General features: G+C 39.8%; 1 protein-coding gene across 1 annotated transcript in view; it reads right to left on the bottom strand.

The window, feature by feature from the left end:
* LOC308622341 (uncharacterized protein) overlaps window positions 1–17526 on the bottom strand; it is a gene marked incomplete at its 5' end in the record, with an annotated part of 32795 nt that overhangs the window by 7660 nt on the left and 7609 nt on the right. Inside the window, one exon of the mRNA XM_081243688.1 lies at window positions 8956–9119. The remainder of the gene's footprint in view (window positions 1–8955; window positions 9120–17526) is intronic.

The following is a 17526-nucleotide window of genomic DNA, read 5'->3' as shown; positions in this document are numbered from 1 at the left end:
AGAAATACAAAAACATGGAGGCTAAACAATACACTACTTAATAACGAAGTGATCACTGAAGAAATCAAAAAGGACATCAAAAAATACCTAGAAACAAATGACAATGGAGACACAATGACCCAAAACCTATGGGATGAGGCAAAAGCAGTTCTAAGAGGGAAGTTTATAGCAATACAATCCTACCTTAAGAAACAGGAAACATGTCGAATAAACAACCTAACCTTGCACCTAAAACAATCACAGAAAGAACAACAAAAAAAACCCCAAAGTTAGCAGAAGGAAAGAAATCATAAAAATCAGATCAGAAATAAATGAAAAAGAAATGAGGGAAACGATAGCAAAGATCAATAAAACTAAAAGCTGGTTCTTTGAGAAGATAAACAAAATTGATAAACCATTAGCCAGACTCATCAAGAAAAAAAGGGAGAAGACTCAAATCAATAGAATTAGAAATGAAAAAGGATAAGTAACAACTGACACTGCAGAAATACAAAGGATCATGAGAGATTACTACAAGCAACTCTATGCCAATAAAATGGACAACCTGGAAGAAATGGACAAATTCTTAGAAATGCACAACCTGCCAAGACTGACCAGGAAGAAATAGAAAATATAAACATACCAGTCACAAACACTGAAATTGAGACTGTGATTAAAAATCTTCCAACAAACAAAAGCCCAGGACCAGATGGCTTCACAGGAGAGTTCTATCAAACATTTAGAGAAGAGCTAACACCCATCCTTCTCAAACTCTTCCAAAATATAGCAGAGGGAGGAACACTCCCAAACTCATTCTACGAGGCCACCATCACCCTGATACCAAAACCAGACAAGGATGTCACAAAGAAAGAAAACTACAGGCCAATATCACTGATGAACATAGATGCAAAAATCCTCAACAAAATACTAGCAAACAGAATCCAACAGCACATTAAAAGGATCATACACCATGATCAAGTGGGGTTTATTCCAGGAATGCAAGGATTCTTTATTATATGCAAATCAATCAAAGTGATAAACCATATTAACAAATTGAAGGAGAAAAACCATATGGTCATCTCAATAGATGCAGGGAAAGCTTTCGAGAAAATTCAACACCCATTTATGATAAAAACCCTCCAGAAAGTAGGCATAGAGGGAACTTTCCTCAACATAACAAAGGCCATATATGACAAACCCACAGCCAACATCCTCCTCAATGGTGAAAAACTGAAACCATTTCCACTAAGATCAGGAACAAGACAAGGTTGCCCACTCGCACCACCCTTACTTAACATAGTTTTGGAAGTTTAACCACAGCAATCAGAGAAGAAAGGGAAATAAAAGGAATCCAAGTTGGAAAAGAAGAAGTAAAGCTGTCACTGTTTGCAAATGACATGCTACTATACAAAGAGAATCCTAAAGATGCTACCAGAAAACTACTAGAGCTAATCAATGAATTTGGTAAAGTAGCAGGATACAGAATTAATGCACAGAAATCTCTTGCATTCTTATACACTAATGATGAAAAATCTGAGAATGAAATGAAGAAAACACTCCCATTTATCACTGCAACAGAAAGAATAAAATATCTAGGAATAAACCTACCTATGTAGACAAAAGACCTGTATGCAGAAAATTATAAGACACTGATGAAAGAAATTAAAGATGATACAAATAGATGGAGAGATACACCATGTTCTTGCACTGGAAGAATCAACACTGTGAAAATGACTCTACTACCCAAAGCAATCTACAGATTCAATGCAATCCCTATCAAACTACCACTGGAATTTTTCACAGAACTAGAACAAAAAATTTCACAATTTGTATGGAAATACAAAAGACCCTGAATAGCCAAAGCAATCTTGAGAACAAAAAATGGAGCTGGAGGAATCAGGCTCCCTGACTTCAGACTATACTACAAAGCTACAGTAATCAAGACAGTATGGTACTGGCACAAAAACAGAAAGATAGATCAATGGAACAGGATAGAAAGCCCAGAGATAAACCTACGCACATATGGTCACCTTATCTTTGATAAAGGAGGCAGGAATGTACAGTGGAGAAAGGACAGCCTCTTCAATAAGTGGTGCTGGGAAAACTGGACAGGGACATGTAAAAAGTGTGAGATGAGATCACTCCCTAACACCATACACAAAAATAAACTCAAAATGGATTACAGACCTAAATGTAAGGCCAGAAACTATCAAACTCTTAGAGGAAAACATAGGCAGAAAACTGTATGTCATATATCACGGCAAGATCCTTTTTGACCCACCTCCTCGAGAAATGGAAATAAAAACAAAAATAAACAAATTGGACCTAATGAAACTTCAAAGCTTTTGCACAGCAAAGGAAACCATAAACAAGACCAAAAGACACCCTCAGAATGGGAGAAAATATTTGCAAATGAAGCAACTGACAAAGGATTAATCTCCAAAATTTACAAGCAGCTCATGCAGCTCAATAACAAGAAAACAAACAACCCAATCCAAAATAGGGCAGAAGACCTAAATAGACATTTCTCCACAGAAGATATACAGATTGCCAACAAACACATGAAAGAATGCTCAACATCATTAATCATTAGAGAAATGCAAATCAAAACTACAATGAGATATCATCTCACACCAGTCAGAATGGCCATCATCAAGAAATCTAGAAACAATAAATGCTGGAGAGGGTGTGGAGAAAAGGGAACACTCTTGCACTGCTGGTGGGAATGTGAATTGGTACAGCCACTATGGAGAACGGTATGGAGGTTCCTTAAAAAACTACAAATAGAACTACCATATGACCCAGCAATCCCACTACTGGGCATATACCCTGAGAAAACCATAATTCAAAAAGAGACATATACCAAAATGTTCATAGCAGCCCTATTTACAATAGCCAGGAGATGGAAACAACCTAAGTGTCCATCATCGGATGAATGGATAAAGAAGATGTGGCACATATATACAATGGAATATTACTCAGCCATAAAAAGAAACGAAATTGAGCTATTTGTAATAGGTGGATGAACCCAGAGTCTGTCATACAGAGTGAAGTAAGTCAGAAAGAGAAAGACAAATACCGTATGCTAACACATATATATGGAATCTAAGAAAAAAATGTCTTGAAGAACCTAGGGGTAAGAAAGGAATAAAGACACAGACCTACTAGAGAATGGACTTCAGGATATGGGGAGGGGGAAGGGTAAGCTGTGACAAAGCGAAAGAGAGGCATGGACATATATACAGTACCAAACGTAAGGTAGATAGATAGTGGGAAGCAGCCGCATAGCACAGGGAGATCGGCTCGGTGCTTTGTGACCGCCTGGAGGGGTGGGATGGGGAGGGTGGGAGGGAGGGAGACACAGGAGGGAAGGGATGTGGAAACAGTTGTATATGTATGACTGATTCACTTTGTTATAAAGCAGAAACTAATTTTAAAAATGTAAATCATTAAAAAAAAAACAAAAAAAAAACATGAGCCTACAATATACTGCCTACAAGAGACCCACTATAAGGAAAAGGACACAGATTGAAAGCGAGGGGCTGGAAAAAGATGTCTTGTCATTGCATGAAATGACAAGAAAGCAAGGGTAGCCACACTCATATCAGACAAAATAGACTTTAAAACAAATGCTATAAAGAAAAATAAAGGACACTATATAATGATAAAAAGGATCAATACAAGAAGAGGATATTACACTCATTAACATATATGCACCTAATATGGGAGCACCCAAATACATAAAAATACTAACAAAGGGCGAAATTGACAGGAATACAATAATAGCAGGAGAATTTAACACCCCACTCACATCAATGGGCAGATCTTCTAGACAGAAAAGCAGTAAGGCAACAGAGATCCTAAATGATACAATAGAACAGTTAGACTAATGATATTTTCAGGACATTAGATTAAATAAAAAACAAAGATCAACAACAAAAACCCAGAACACACATTCTTTTCAAGTGCACATGGAACATTCTCTAGGATTGACCACATACTAGGGCACAAAACAAGCCTCAACAAATTAAGAGTATAGAGATTATTTCAGCATCTTTTCTGATCACAGTTGCATGAAACTAGAAATCAACCACAGAAAAACAAGAAAAAAAAAACCCGATTACATAGAGACTAAGTAACATGTTACTAAAAAACCAATGTGTCAATGATGAAATCAAGAAGTAAATTAGGGCTTCCCTGGTGGCACAGTGGTTGAGAATCTGCCTGCTAATGCAGGGGACACGGGTTCAAGCCCAGGTCTGGGAAGATCCCACATGCCGCGGAGCAGCTAGGCCCATGAGCCACAACTACTGAGCCTTTGCGTCTGGAGCCTGTGCTCCGCAAAAAGAGAGGCCACCACAGTGAGAGGCCTACGCACCGCGATGAAGAGTGGCCCCCACTTGCCACAACTGGAGAAAGCCCTCACAGAGAAATGAAGACACAACACAGCAAAAATAAATAAATTAATTAATAAACTCCTACCCCGAACATCTTCTTTAAAAACAAAACCAAAAAACCCCCCAAAAATGCATACGCCCTTTAAAAAAAAACTAAATTAAAAAATACCTTGAGACAAATGACAATGAAAACACAACCATACAAAATCTATGGGATGCAGCAAAAGCAGTTCTTGGAAGTTCATAGCAATACAGACCCTCTTCAAGAAACAAGAAAAACCTTAGACTTCCCTGGGGAACAGTGGTTAAGAATCAGCCTGCCAATGCAGGCGACACCCATTTGAGCCCTGGTCCAGGAAGATCCCACATGCCGTGGAGCAACTAAGCCCGTGCACCACAACTACTGAGCCTGTGTTCCAGAGCCCGCGAGCCATAACTACTGAAGCCCGCGGGCCTAGAGCCCATGCTCCACAACAAGAGAAGCCACCGCAATGAGAAGCCCACGCACCGCAATGAAGGGTAGCCCCCTGCTCACGGCAACTAGAGAAATCCCGCATGCAGCAACGAAGACCCAACACAGCCAAAAACAACTAAATAAATTTATTTTAAAAATTAAAAAAATTTTAAAAAGAAACAAGAAAAATCTCAAATAAAAAACCTAATCCACCAACTAGAAGAATTAGAAAAAGAAAAGACAAAATCTAAAGTCAGCAGAAGGAAGGAAACAATAGAGGTCAGAGAGGAAGTAGAGATTAAAAAGCAATAGAAAATAAAACCAAGAGCTGGTTCTTTAAAAGGGTAAACAAAATTGACAAACCTCTGGCCAGGCTCACCAAGAAAAGAGAGAGGACCTAAATATAATAAATAAAAGAGAAGAAATTACAACTGATACCACAGAAAACCATACGAAACCATAAGAGAATACTATGAACAATTATATACCAACAAACTAGACAACTTAGAAGAGATGGACAAGTTTCTAGAAACACAGCCCACCAAAACTGAATCAAGAAGATAATTTGAACAGATAATTGGAACAGACCTATCACTGGAAGTGAAATAGAATCTGTTGTAATAATAATAATAATAACTATCTACAAAAGTCCAAGACGAGATGGCTTCACAGGCAAATTCTACCAAGCACACAAAGAAAAACTTAAACCAATCATTCTCAAACTCTTCCAAAAGACTGAGAGGAGGGAATACTCCCAAAGACATTCTATGAAGCCACCATCACCGAATACCAAAATCAGACAAGGACACTACCAAAAAAGAAAATTACAGGCCAATATGTTTGAATATAGATGCAAAATTCTCAACAAAACATTAGCAATCCGAATCCAACAATATATAAAAAAATATCATACCCATGACCAAGCTGGATTCATCCCAGGGTCACAAAGATGGTTCAACATATGCAAAAATCAATGTAATACACCACATCAACAAAACACAAAAACCACATGACCATCTCAATAGATGCAGAAAAAGCATTTGATAAAATTCAACATCCATTCATGATTTAAAAATGCTTACAAAAGTGGGTATAGAGAGAACATTTCAACATAACAAAAGCTATTTATGACAAACCAACAGCCAACATAATACTCAACGGTGAAAACCTAAAAGCATTCTTGCTAACACCTGGAACTAGACAAGGATGCCCACTCTCACCACTGCTATGCAAAAGAGTATTGGAAGTCCTAACCACAGCAATCAGACAAGAAATAAAAAGGTATCCAAATTGGTAGGTAAGAGGTAAAATTGTCATTATATTCATAAAACATGATATATATAGAAAACCCTATAGACTCCATGCAAAAACTACTAGAACTGATAAATGAATTCAGCAAGGTAGCAGAGTACAAGATTAACATACAGAAGTTGGTTGCACTTTTTTACATTAACAATGAAATATCAGAAACGGAACGTAAAAAACGATCCTGTTTAAAATCACATCAAAAAACACTTAGGAGGGGCTTCCCTGGTGGCGCAGTGGTTGAGAATCTGCCTGCTAATGCAGGGGACATGGGCTCGAGCCCTGCTCTGGGAGGATCCCACATGCCACGGAGCAACTAGGCCCGTGAGCCACAACTACTGAGCCTGCGCGTCTGGAGCCTGTGCTCCGAAACGAGAGGCCGCGATAGTGAGAGGCCCGCACACTGTGATGAAGAGTGGCCCCCGCTTGCCACAACTAGAGAGAGCCCTGGCACAGAAACGAAGACCAAACACAGCAAAACTTAATGAATTAATTAATAAACTCCTACCCCCAACATCTTCTAAAAAAAATACTTAGGAATAAATTTGACTAATGAGGTGAAAGACTTATGGGCTGAGAACTATAAAACATTAAAGAAGGAAACTGAAGAGGATTCAAAGAAATGGAAGGATATCCCATGCTCTTGGATTGGAAGAATTAACACTGTTAAAATGGCTGTACTACCCAAAGCAATCTATAGATTTAATGCAATCCCTATCAAATTACCCATGACATTTTTCACAGAACTGGAACAAATAATCCTAACATTTACATGGAACCATAAAAGACCCAAAATATTCCCAAAGCAATCCTGAGGAAAAAGAACAAAGCAGGAGATGTAACCCTCCCAGACTTCAGACAACGCTACAAAGCTACAGTAATCAAAACAGTGCATGGTACTGGCACAAAAACTGATATATGGACTGATGGAACACAATAGAGATCCCAGAAATAAACCCACACACCTACAGTCAATTAATCTTCGACAAAGGAGGCAAGAATTTACAATGAGAAAACGACAGTTGGGAAAGTTGGACAGCCGCATGTAAATCAATGAAGTTAGAACACACCCTCACACCATACACAAAAATAAACTCAAAATGGCTTAAAGACTTAAACATAAGACATGACACCATAAAACTCCTAGAAGAGAACACAGGGAAAACATTCTCTGACATAAAAGGTACCAACATTTTCTTAGGTCAGCCTCCCAAGGCAGTAGAAATAAAAGCAAAAACAAACAAATGGGACCTAATCAAACATAAGCTTTTGCACAGCAAAGGAAACTGTAAACAAAAAGACAACCTACTGACTGGGAGAAAATATTTGCAAACGATGCAACTGACAAGGGATTAATGTCCAAAATACAGAAACAGCTCATACAACTCAATAACAAAAAAAAAAATGGGAAGATCTAAATAGACATTTCTCTAAAGTAGACATATAGATGGCCAACACGCACATGAAAACATGCTCAGAATAGGCAGTTATCAGAATAATGCAAATCAAAACTATGAGGTACCACCTCACACAGGTCAGAATGGCCATCATCAAAAACTCTATAAATAACAAATGCTGCAGAGGGTGTGGAGTAAAGGGAACCCTCCTACAGTGTTGGCGGGAATGTAAGTTGGTGCAGCCACTATGGAGAACAGTATGGAGGCGTCTCAAAAAACTGAAAATAGAGCCACCATAGGAACCAGCAGTCCCACTCCTGGGCATATATGTGGAGGAAACTCTAATTCGAAAAGATACACGCTCCCCAGTGTTCATAGCAGCACCATTTGCAATAGCCAGGGCACGGAAGCCACCTAAATGTCCATCAACAGATGAATGGATAGAGAAGATGTGCTATATATACACAGTGGAATACTACTCAGCCATAAAAATGGATGAAATAATGCCATTTGCAGCAACACAGATGGACCTTGAGATTATCATACTAAGTGAAGTCAGTCAGGCAGAGAAAGACAAATACCATATGATATCCCTTATATGTGGAATCTAAAATATGACATAAATGAGCTTATCTGTTAAAAAGAAACAGACTCACAGACATAAGGAACAGCCTTGTGGTTGCCAAGGGGAAGGGAGGTGGGGAGGGATGCACTGGGGTTGGGATTAGCAGATATAAGCTATTATATATAGAATGGATAAACAAGGTCCTACTGTAGAGCACAGGGAACTGTATTCCATATCCTGTGACAAACCATGATGGAAAATAATATGAAAAAGAATGTATTCACGTGTATAACTGAATCACTCTGCTGTGCAGCAAAAATTAACACAACGTTGTAAATATCAACTATATTTCCATAAAATAATATATTTTTTTAAAAAGTACGTTTCCCCTTGTACGTGACAGATCATCTGTGGTGGGACCGGGCCACTGAGAAGAAACGTGGAAGAAATAAGGAGCATCCTCACCCTCCAAGGGCTTTACAGTCTCATCAAGAAAAGTTAACATGTCTTAATCCCGCAAATATTTAGTAATTAAGAAAAATACTTTAGTAACAGCCATGCAACACTATTTAAATATTGTAGCGCAGAAAACAACGAGGCTGATGAGACAACTACCCTCAACTCTAAACCATGTGCTACCCGGTTCCTGAAATTACCTAATCTCGTTGAATTAAAAAACAAAGGTCTGCATCTGTGGGGAGTCTCGCTGTCTCCTGCACGCCTTGCACGGATCTCGGCCTGTCCCAGGAGACCTGCTCTCTCCTGCCGCTCCGCACTCATCTGCTGTATTCTAGTCACACGGCCACAAGCACGTCACCTTCCACTGTCCCCTCCCCACACCTCCTGTCTGTGCCTCACCTGCTTCATTCACTTGGCTGCACAGATGTTGACGCTGCTCCATCTCCGTCACTGTCGGCAGATTCCCGTCCCTCCCAGAAATCTGGACAGGCTTCTAGTTGCCTCCGGGCCCCCGGTCTCTTCCATTTCCCAGTGTCCTCCAGACTTTTGAAGGAGCAATTTATCTGAAATAGAATTCTGGTTGTCACATGCCTGCTAGAAAGACGGAAGGACTCAAGTTGTGATGTTTCACATCTTTCTTAATCTCTTGTGGCATCCTCACCCCACCCCCTCATTCCCAGTGGTCACACGGGTTTCCTTGCTGCTCCTTGTACGAGGGAACTCCCATTCCCACCTGGCAAGCTTCCCTCCTCACTAAGGCCTGTAAAGTTTTTTCTGATGCTCCCAGCCTGTCTCTGTAGCTTCTTTCTCTTATAGCTTTAGCGCTGTGACACAGTATAACAAATGCCTCGGAGATGGCACTTAGTTATTCTTCGATCTATTTCTCCACTGCTGTGACAAAGCGCAAGCAACAACAACAACAAAAACAGATCAGTTGGACGTCAGAACTTAAAACCTTAGTGATTCAAAAGGCACAACAGAGTAAAAAGGCAACGCACAGGATGGGGGAAATATTGCAAGCCTGTACCTGATAAGGGGCTAATATCCAGAATATAAAAGGAACTACTACAACTCAACAAAAAGACAACCTGATTTTAAAACTAACAAAGGACCTACGTATCCACTGACAGATGACTGGATAAAGAAGATATGGCACATATATACAATGGAATATTATTCAGCCATAAAAAGAAACGAAATTGAGTTATTTGTAGTGAGATGGATGGACCTAGAGTCTGTCATACAGAGTGAAGTAAGTCAGAAAGAGAAAAACAAATACCATATGCTAACACATATATATGGAATCTAAAAAAAAAATGGATGTGAAGAACCTAGGGGCGGGACAGGAATAAAGACGCAGACATAGAGAATGGACTTGAGGATATGGGGAGGGGGAAGGGTAAGCTGGGGTGAAGTGAGAGAGAGGCATGGACATATACACACTACCAAACGTAAAATAGATAGCTAGTGGGAAGCAGCCGCATAGCACAGGGAGATCAGCTTGGTGCTTTGTGCCCACCTAGAGGGGTGGGATAGGGAGAGTGGGAGGGAGACGCAAGAGGGAGGGGATATGGGGATATATGTAGTATATGTATAGCTGATTCGCTTTATTATAAAGCAGAAACACACACAACAATGTAAAGCAATTATACTCCAATAAAGATGTTAAAAAATAAGTAAATAAAATAAAATGAGCAAACGACTTGAATAGACATGTCTCCAAAGAAGATGTATAAATGGCCACTAAGCACAAGAAAAGATGCTCACCATCACTGATCACCAGGGAAAAGTACAACTATGAGACACCCCCTCACACGCATCAGGACAGCCACCATCCCAAAACAAAACAAACAAAAGTCACAGTAGGTGTTGGTGAGGATGTGGAGAAATTGGCACCCTTACGCACCGTCGGCAGAAACATAAAACGGTACAGCCATGGTGGAAAACACCATGGTAGCTCCTCAAATTTTTAAAAAAGAGTTACCATATGATCCAGCAATTCTACTGGGTATGTACCCCAAAGAACTGAAAGCAAGGTCTCCATGAGACATGTATACATGTTCGTAGCAGCATTATTCACAATAACCAAAAACTGGAAGCAAACCAAGTGTATACCCACTGATGTATAAACAAAATGTGGTCCATACATACACCAGAATATGATTCAGCCTTAAAAAGAAAGGAAATTCTGAAAGGAAGGAAAAAATTCAGGAAATTCAATGTGGCTGAACCTTGAAGATATAATACCAAGTGAAATGAGCCCGTCACAAAAGGGCAAATGCTATGAGATTTCTACTCACATGAGGTGCCTGGAGAGGTTAAATTCACAGAGGCAGGAAATAGATGGTGGGGGCCGGGGTTCCAGGAGCGCGGGGGATGAAGGGGAAACTAGTGTTTAATGGGGACAGAGTTTCAGTTTGGGACGATGGAAAGTTCCAGAGACGGGCGGTGACGATGGCCACACAACATTGTGAAAGTACCTAATGCCACTTAATTGTACACTTAAAAGTAGCTAAAATGGGAAGTCATATGTGTATTTCACAATTTTTAAAAATGAGAAAAAGGAGACAATGCTAGTTAAGCCAGCAAGCTGTGAAGAGGAAATTGGAAAGATTCTATCGTGGGCGCCTTCTTCTGTCCTCGAGACCGTCACCGAACGCTCTTAAACCAAGTTTTCAAAACCTCAAATCCACACAAAGCATCAAATTATAACCAAATGTATCAGAGAGTGTGCGCGTGTGCACATCCACATTTTTCTGTAGCTTCCATCACAGCTGAAAAGGGTTTTGACCCAGAACAGAGCATTTACTGTGCTAAACCACAGAACAATGGCTGGAGACGCAGTTCTGGAGACAAAGGACGAGGCCCTCTGAACAGCGGCTGGTCCACAAAAGCAACAGAACCCAGACATCAATGGTCAAAACCAACGTTCAGACTTTGGAGGCTGGGCTGCCTGCCCACTGTGCTGTGTAGGGCTTTGGTTTTAGGTTTGAAAGCTCTAGGGCTGCTGAGGTTACGCATCTAGAACTTAGAGGCCAAGGTGACACACTGAGACCGTCACGGCTGGAAAGGGGGCGCTGCAGGGGGAGGAGAGGAGGCCCTGTGGACAGAGGCAGTTCTCCTCTGTGACTCAGCCCAAGTCACCCGGATAGGGACGGCAGCCCCGCCTGAAACAGCGCTGCAGGTACCCAGCACCAGGAGCGCCCGGCTGATGAAGATATACAGACTGCCAACAAACACATGAAAGAATGCTCAACATCATTAGAGAAATGCTAACGAAATCATTAGAGAAATGCAAATGAAAACTACAATGAGATATCATCTCACACCAGTCAGAATGGCCATCATCAAAAAATCTAAAAACACAAATGCTGGAGAGGGTGTGGAGAAAAGGGAACAGTCTTGCACTGCTGGTGGGAATGTGAATTGGTACAGCCACTATAGAGAACAGTATGGAGGTTCCTTAAAAAACTACAAATAGAACTACCATACGACCCAGCAATCCCACTACTAGGCATATACCCTGAGAAAACCATAATTCAAAAAGAGTGATGTACCAAAATGTTCACTGCAGCTCTATTTACAATAGCCAGGAGATGGAAACAACCTAAGTGTCCATCATCGGATGAATGGATAAAGAAAATGGCACAGATATACAATGGAATATTACTCAGCCATAAAAAGAAACAAAATAAGCTCTTTGTGATGAGGTGGATGGACCTAGACTTTGTCATACAGTGTGAAGTAAGTGAGAAAGAGAAAGACAAATACCACATGCTAACACACATATAAGGAATTTAAGAAAAAAAAATGTCATGAAGAACCTAGGGGTAAAACAGGAATAAAGACACAGACGTACTTGAGAATGGACTTGAGGATATGGGGAGGGGGAAGGGTAAGCTGTTGCAAAGCAAGAGAGTGGCATGGACATATATACACTACCAAACGTAATGTAGATAGCTAGTGGGAAGCAGCTGCATAGCACAGGGAGATCAGCTTGGTACTTTGTGACCACTTAGAGGGGTGGGATACGGAGGGTGGGAGGGAGGGAGACGCGAGAGGGAAGAGATATGTATAACTGATTCACTTTGTTATAAAGCAGAAACTAACACACCATAGTAAAGCAAATATACTCCAATAAAGATGCAAAAAAATCATAAAATGTGGGGAAGGAGAGTAAGAAAATGTACATATATAGTTTTCAGAATGTGTTTGAGCCTATATGACTACCAATAGATATTGGAAGGGGTTAACATACTTGAAAAACAGGGTAGCCACAAATCAAAAACATATAATAGATTCACAAAAACCAAAGAAGAGAACACAAGCATAATATAAAAGAAGATCAAACTCAAAAGGAAAAGAACAAAGAAGAAATACAAAATCAATTTGAAAACAAGGTTTTAAATGGCAATAAATACATATCAATAATTACCTTAAATGTCAATGGACTAAATGCTCCAATCAAAAGACACAGTGGCAGACTTGATTAAAAAAAAAAAACATGAGCCTACGATATGCTGCCTACAAGAGACCGACTATAGGGCAAAGGACACAGATTGAAAGCGAGGGGCTGGAAAAAGATGTCTTGTCATTGCACAAAATGACAAGAAAGCAAGGGTAGCCACCCTCGTATCAGACAAAATAGACTTTAAAACAAAGGCTATAAAGAAAGATAAAGAAGGACACTATATAATGATAAAAAGGATCAATACAAGAAGAGGATATTACACTCATTAACATATATGAACCTAATATGGGAGCACCCAAATACATACAACAAATACTAACAAAGTGCGAAATTGACAGGAATACAATAATAGCAAGAGAATTTAACACCCCACTCACATCAATGGGCAGATCTTCTAGACAGAAAAGCAGTAAGGCAACAGAGATCCTAAATGATACAATAGAACAGTTAGACTAATGATATTTTCAGGACATTAGATTACAAAAAACCCCAAAGAACAACAAAAAACCCCACAATACACATTCTTTACAAGTGCACATGGAACATTCTCTAGGACTGACCATATACTAGGGCACAAAACAAGCCTCAACAAATTAAGAGTATAGAGATTATTTCAGCATCCTTTCTGACGACAGTTCCATGAAACTAGAAATCAACCACAGAAAAACAAGAAAAAAAAACGATTACATGGAGACTAAGTAACTGGTTACTAAAAAACAAATGGGTCAATGATGAAATCAAGAAGTAAATTAGGGGGCCTCCCTGGTGGCGCAGTGGTTGAGAGTCTGCCTGCCGATGCAGGGGATACGGGTTCGTGCCCCGGTCTGGGAGGATCCCATATGCCGCGGAACGGCTGGACCCATGAGCCATGGCCGCTGAGCCTGCACATCCAGAGCCTGTGCTCCGCAACGGGAGAGGCCACAACAGTGAGAGGCCCGCGTACCGCAAAAAAAAAAAAAAAAAAGAAGTAAATTAGGGCTTCCCTGGTGGCACAGTGGTTGAGAATCTGCATGCTAATGCAGGGGACACGAGTTCAAGCCCTGGTTTGGGTGGATCCCACATGCCGCGGAGCAACTAGGCCCGTGAGCTACAACTACTGAGCCTGCGTGTCTGGAGCCTGTGCTCCGCAACAAGAGGCGGCCATAGTGAGACTCCCGTGCACCGCGATGAAGAGTGGCCCCCGCTTGCCACAACTAGAGAAAGCTCTCGCACAGAAATGAAAATGCAACACAGCAAAAATAAATTAATTAATAAACTCCTACACCAACATCTTCTTTAAAAACAAAACAAAAAAAACGCATACGCCCTTTAAAAAAAAGTAAATTAAAAAATACCTTAAGACAAATGACAATGAAAACACAACTATACAAAATCTATGGGATGCAGCAAAAGCAGTTCTTGGACGTTCATAGCAATACAGACCCTCTTCAAGAAATAAGAAAAATCTTAGACTTCCCTGGTGGCACAGTGGTTAAGAATCCACCTGCCAATGCAGAGGACACAGGTTCGAGCCCTGGTCTGGGAAGATCCCACATGCCGCGGAGCAACTAAGGCCGTGCACCACAACTACTGAGCCTTTGTTCTAGAGCCCACGAGCCACAACTACTGAAACCCGCAGGCCTAGAGCCCACGCTCCACAACAAGAGAAGCCACCGCAATGAGAAGCCGACCCACCGCAATGAAGGTTAGCCCCCTGCTCACCGCAACTAGAGAACGCCTGCATACAGCAACGAAAACCCAATGCAGCCAAAAATAACTAAATTAATTTAGTGAAAAAATTAAACAATTTTTTAAAAAAAACAAGAAAAATCTCAAATAAAAAACCTAACCCACCACCTAGAAGAATTAGAAAAAGAAAAGACAAAACCTAAATTCAGCAGAAGGAAGGAAACAATAGAGATCAGAGAGGAAGTAGAGATTAGAAAGCAATAGAAAAAACATCAATAAAACCAAGAGCTGGTTCTTTGAAAGGGTAAACAAAATGGACAAACCTCTGGCCAGGCTCATCAAGAAAAGAGAGAGGACCCAAATACAATAAATAAAAGAGGAGAAATTACAACTGATACCACAGAAAACCATATGAAACCTTAAGAGAATACTATGAACAATTATATACCAACAAACTAGACAACTTAGAAGAAATGGACAAGTTTCTAGAAACACAAAGCCCACCAAAACTGAATCAAGAAGATAATTTGAACAGATTAAGATAATTGGAACAGACCTATCACTGGAAGTGAAATAGAATCTGTAATAATAATAATAATAATAATAATAACAACTCTCTACAAAAGTCCAAGACCAGAAGGCTTCACAGGCAAATTCTACCAAGCACACAAAGAAAAACTTAAACCAATCATTCTCAAACTCTTCCAAAAGACTGAAGAGGAGGGAACACTCCCAAAGACATTCTATGAAGCCACCATCACCCCAGTACCAAAATCAGACAAGGACACTACCAAAAAAGAAAATTACAGGCCAATATGTTTGAATATAGATGCAAAAATTCTCAACAAAACATTAGCAAACCAAATCCAACAACATATAAAAGAAGATCATACCCATGACCAAGCTGGATTCATCCCAGGGTCACAAGGATGGTTCAACATATGCAAAAATCAATGTAATACACCACATCAACAAAACACAAAAACCACATGATCATCTCAATAGATGCAGAAAAAGCATTTGACAAAATTCAACATCCATTCATGATTAAAAAATGCTTACAAAAGTGGGTATAGAGGGAACATTTCAACATAACAAAAGCTATTTATGACAAACCAACAGCCAACATAATACTCAACGGTGAAAACCTAAAAGCATTCTTGCTAAGATCTGGAATAAGACAAGAATGCCCACTCTCACCACTGCTATGCAAAAGAGTATTGGAAGTCCTAACCACAGCAATCAGACAAGAAATAAAAAGGGATCCAAATTGGTAGGTAAGAGGTAAAATTGTCAATATATTCATATAACATGATATATATAGAAAACCCTATAGACTCCATGCAAAAACTACTAGAACTGATAAATGAATTCAGCAAGGTAGCAGGATACAAGATTAACATACAGAAGTTGGTTGCACTTTTTTACGTTAACAATGAAATATCAGAAAGGGAATGTAAAAAACGATCCTGTTTAAAATCACATCAAAAAATACTTAGGAATAAATCTGACCAATGAGGTGAAAGACTTATGGGCTGAGAACTATAAAACATTAAAGAAGGAAACTGAAGAGGATTCAAAGAAGTGCAAGGATATCCCACGCTCTTGGATTGGAAGTCTTAACATTGTTAAAATGGCTGTACTACCCAAAGCAATCTATAGATTTAATGCAATCCCTATCAAATTACCCATGACATTTTTCACAGAACTGGAACAAATAATCCTAACATTTACATGGAACCATAAAAGACCCAAAATATTCCCAAAGCAATCCTGAGGAAAAAGAACAAAGCAGGAGATGTAACCCTCCCAGACTTCAGACAACACTACAAAGCTACAGTAAACAAAACAGCGCATGGTACTGGCACAAAAACAGATATATGGATCAATGGAACACAACAGAGATCCCAGAAATAAACCTACACACCTACAGTCAATTAATCTTCAACAAAGAGGCAAGAATTTACAATGAGAAAACGACAGTTGGGAAAGTTGGACAGCCGCATGTAAATCAATGAAGTTAGAACACACCCTCACACCATACACAAAAATAAACTCAAAATGGCTTAAAGACTTAAACGTACGACATGACACCATAAAACTCCTAGAAGAGAACACAGGGAAAACATTATCTGACATAAAAGGTACTAATATTTTCTTAGGTCAGCTTCCCAAGGCAGTAGAAATAAAAGCAAAAACAAACAAACGGGACCTAATCAATTGTAAAGCAAAGGAAACTGTAAACAAAAAGACAACCTATTGACTGGGAGAAAATATTTGCAAACGATGCAACTGACAAGGGATTCATGTCCAAAATACAGAAACAGCTCATACAACTCAATATCAAAAAAAAAATGGGAAGAAGATCTAAATAGACATTTCTCTAAAGTAGACATACAGATGGCCAACAGGCACGTGAAAAGATGCTGAGCATCGCTAGTTATCAGAAAAATGCAAATCAAAACTACGAGGTACCACCTCACACAGGTCAGAATGGCCATCATCAAAAACTCTATAAATAACAAGTGCTGCAGAGGGTGTGGAGTAAAGGGAACCCTCCTACAGTGTTGGCGGGAATGTAAGTTGGTGCAGCCACTATGGAGAACAGTATGGAGGCATCTCAAAAAACTGAAAATAGAGCCACCACAGGATCCAAAAATCCCATTCCTGGGCATATATGCGGAGAAAACTCTAATTCGAAAAGATACATGCACCCCCTATGTTCACAGCAGCACAATTTGCAATAGCCAGGGCACAGAAGCCACCTAAATGTCCATCAACAGATGAATGGATAGAGAAGATGTGCTATATATACACAGTGGAATACTACT

The sequence above is a fragment of the Mesoplodon bidens genome (assembly GCF_964165515.1).
Source record: "Mesoplodon bidens genome assembly, chromosome: 9".
In the NCBI taxonomy this organism is placed as follows: Eukaryota; Metazoa; Chordata; class Mammalia; order Artiodactyla; family Ziphiidae; genus Mesoplodon; species Mesoplodon bidens.
This window is presented reverse-complemented; position numbering and strand designations above follow the sequence as displayed.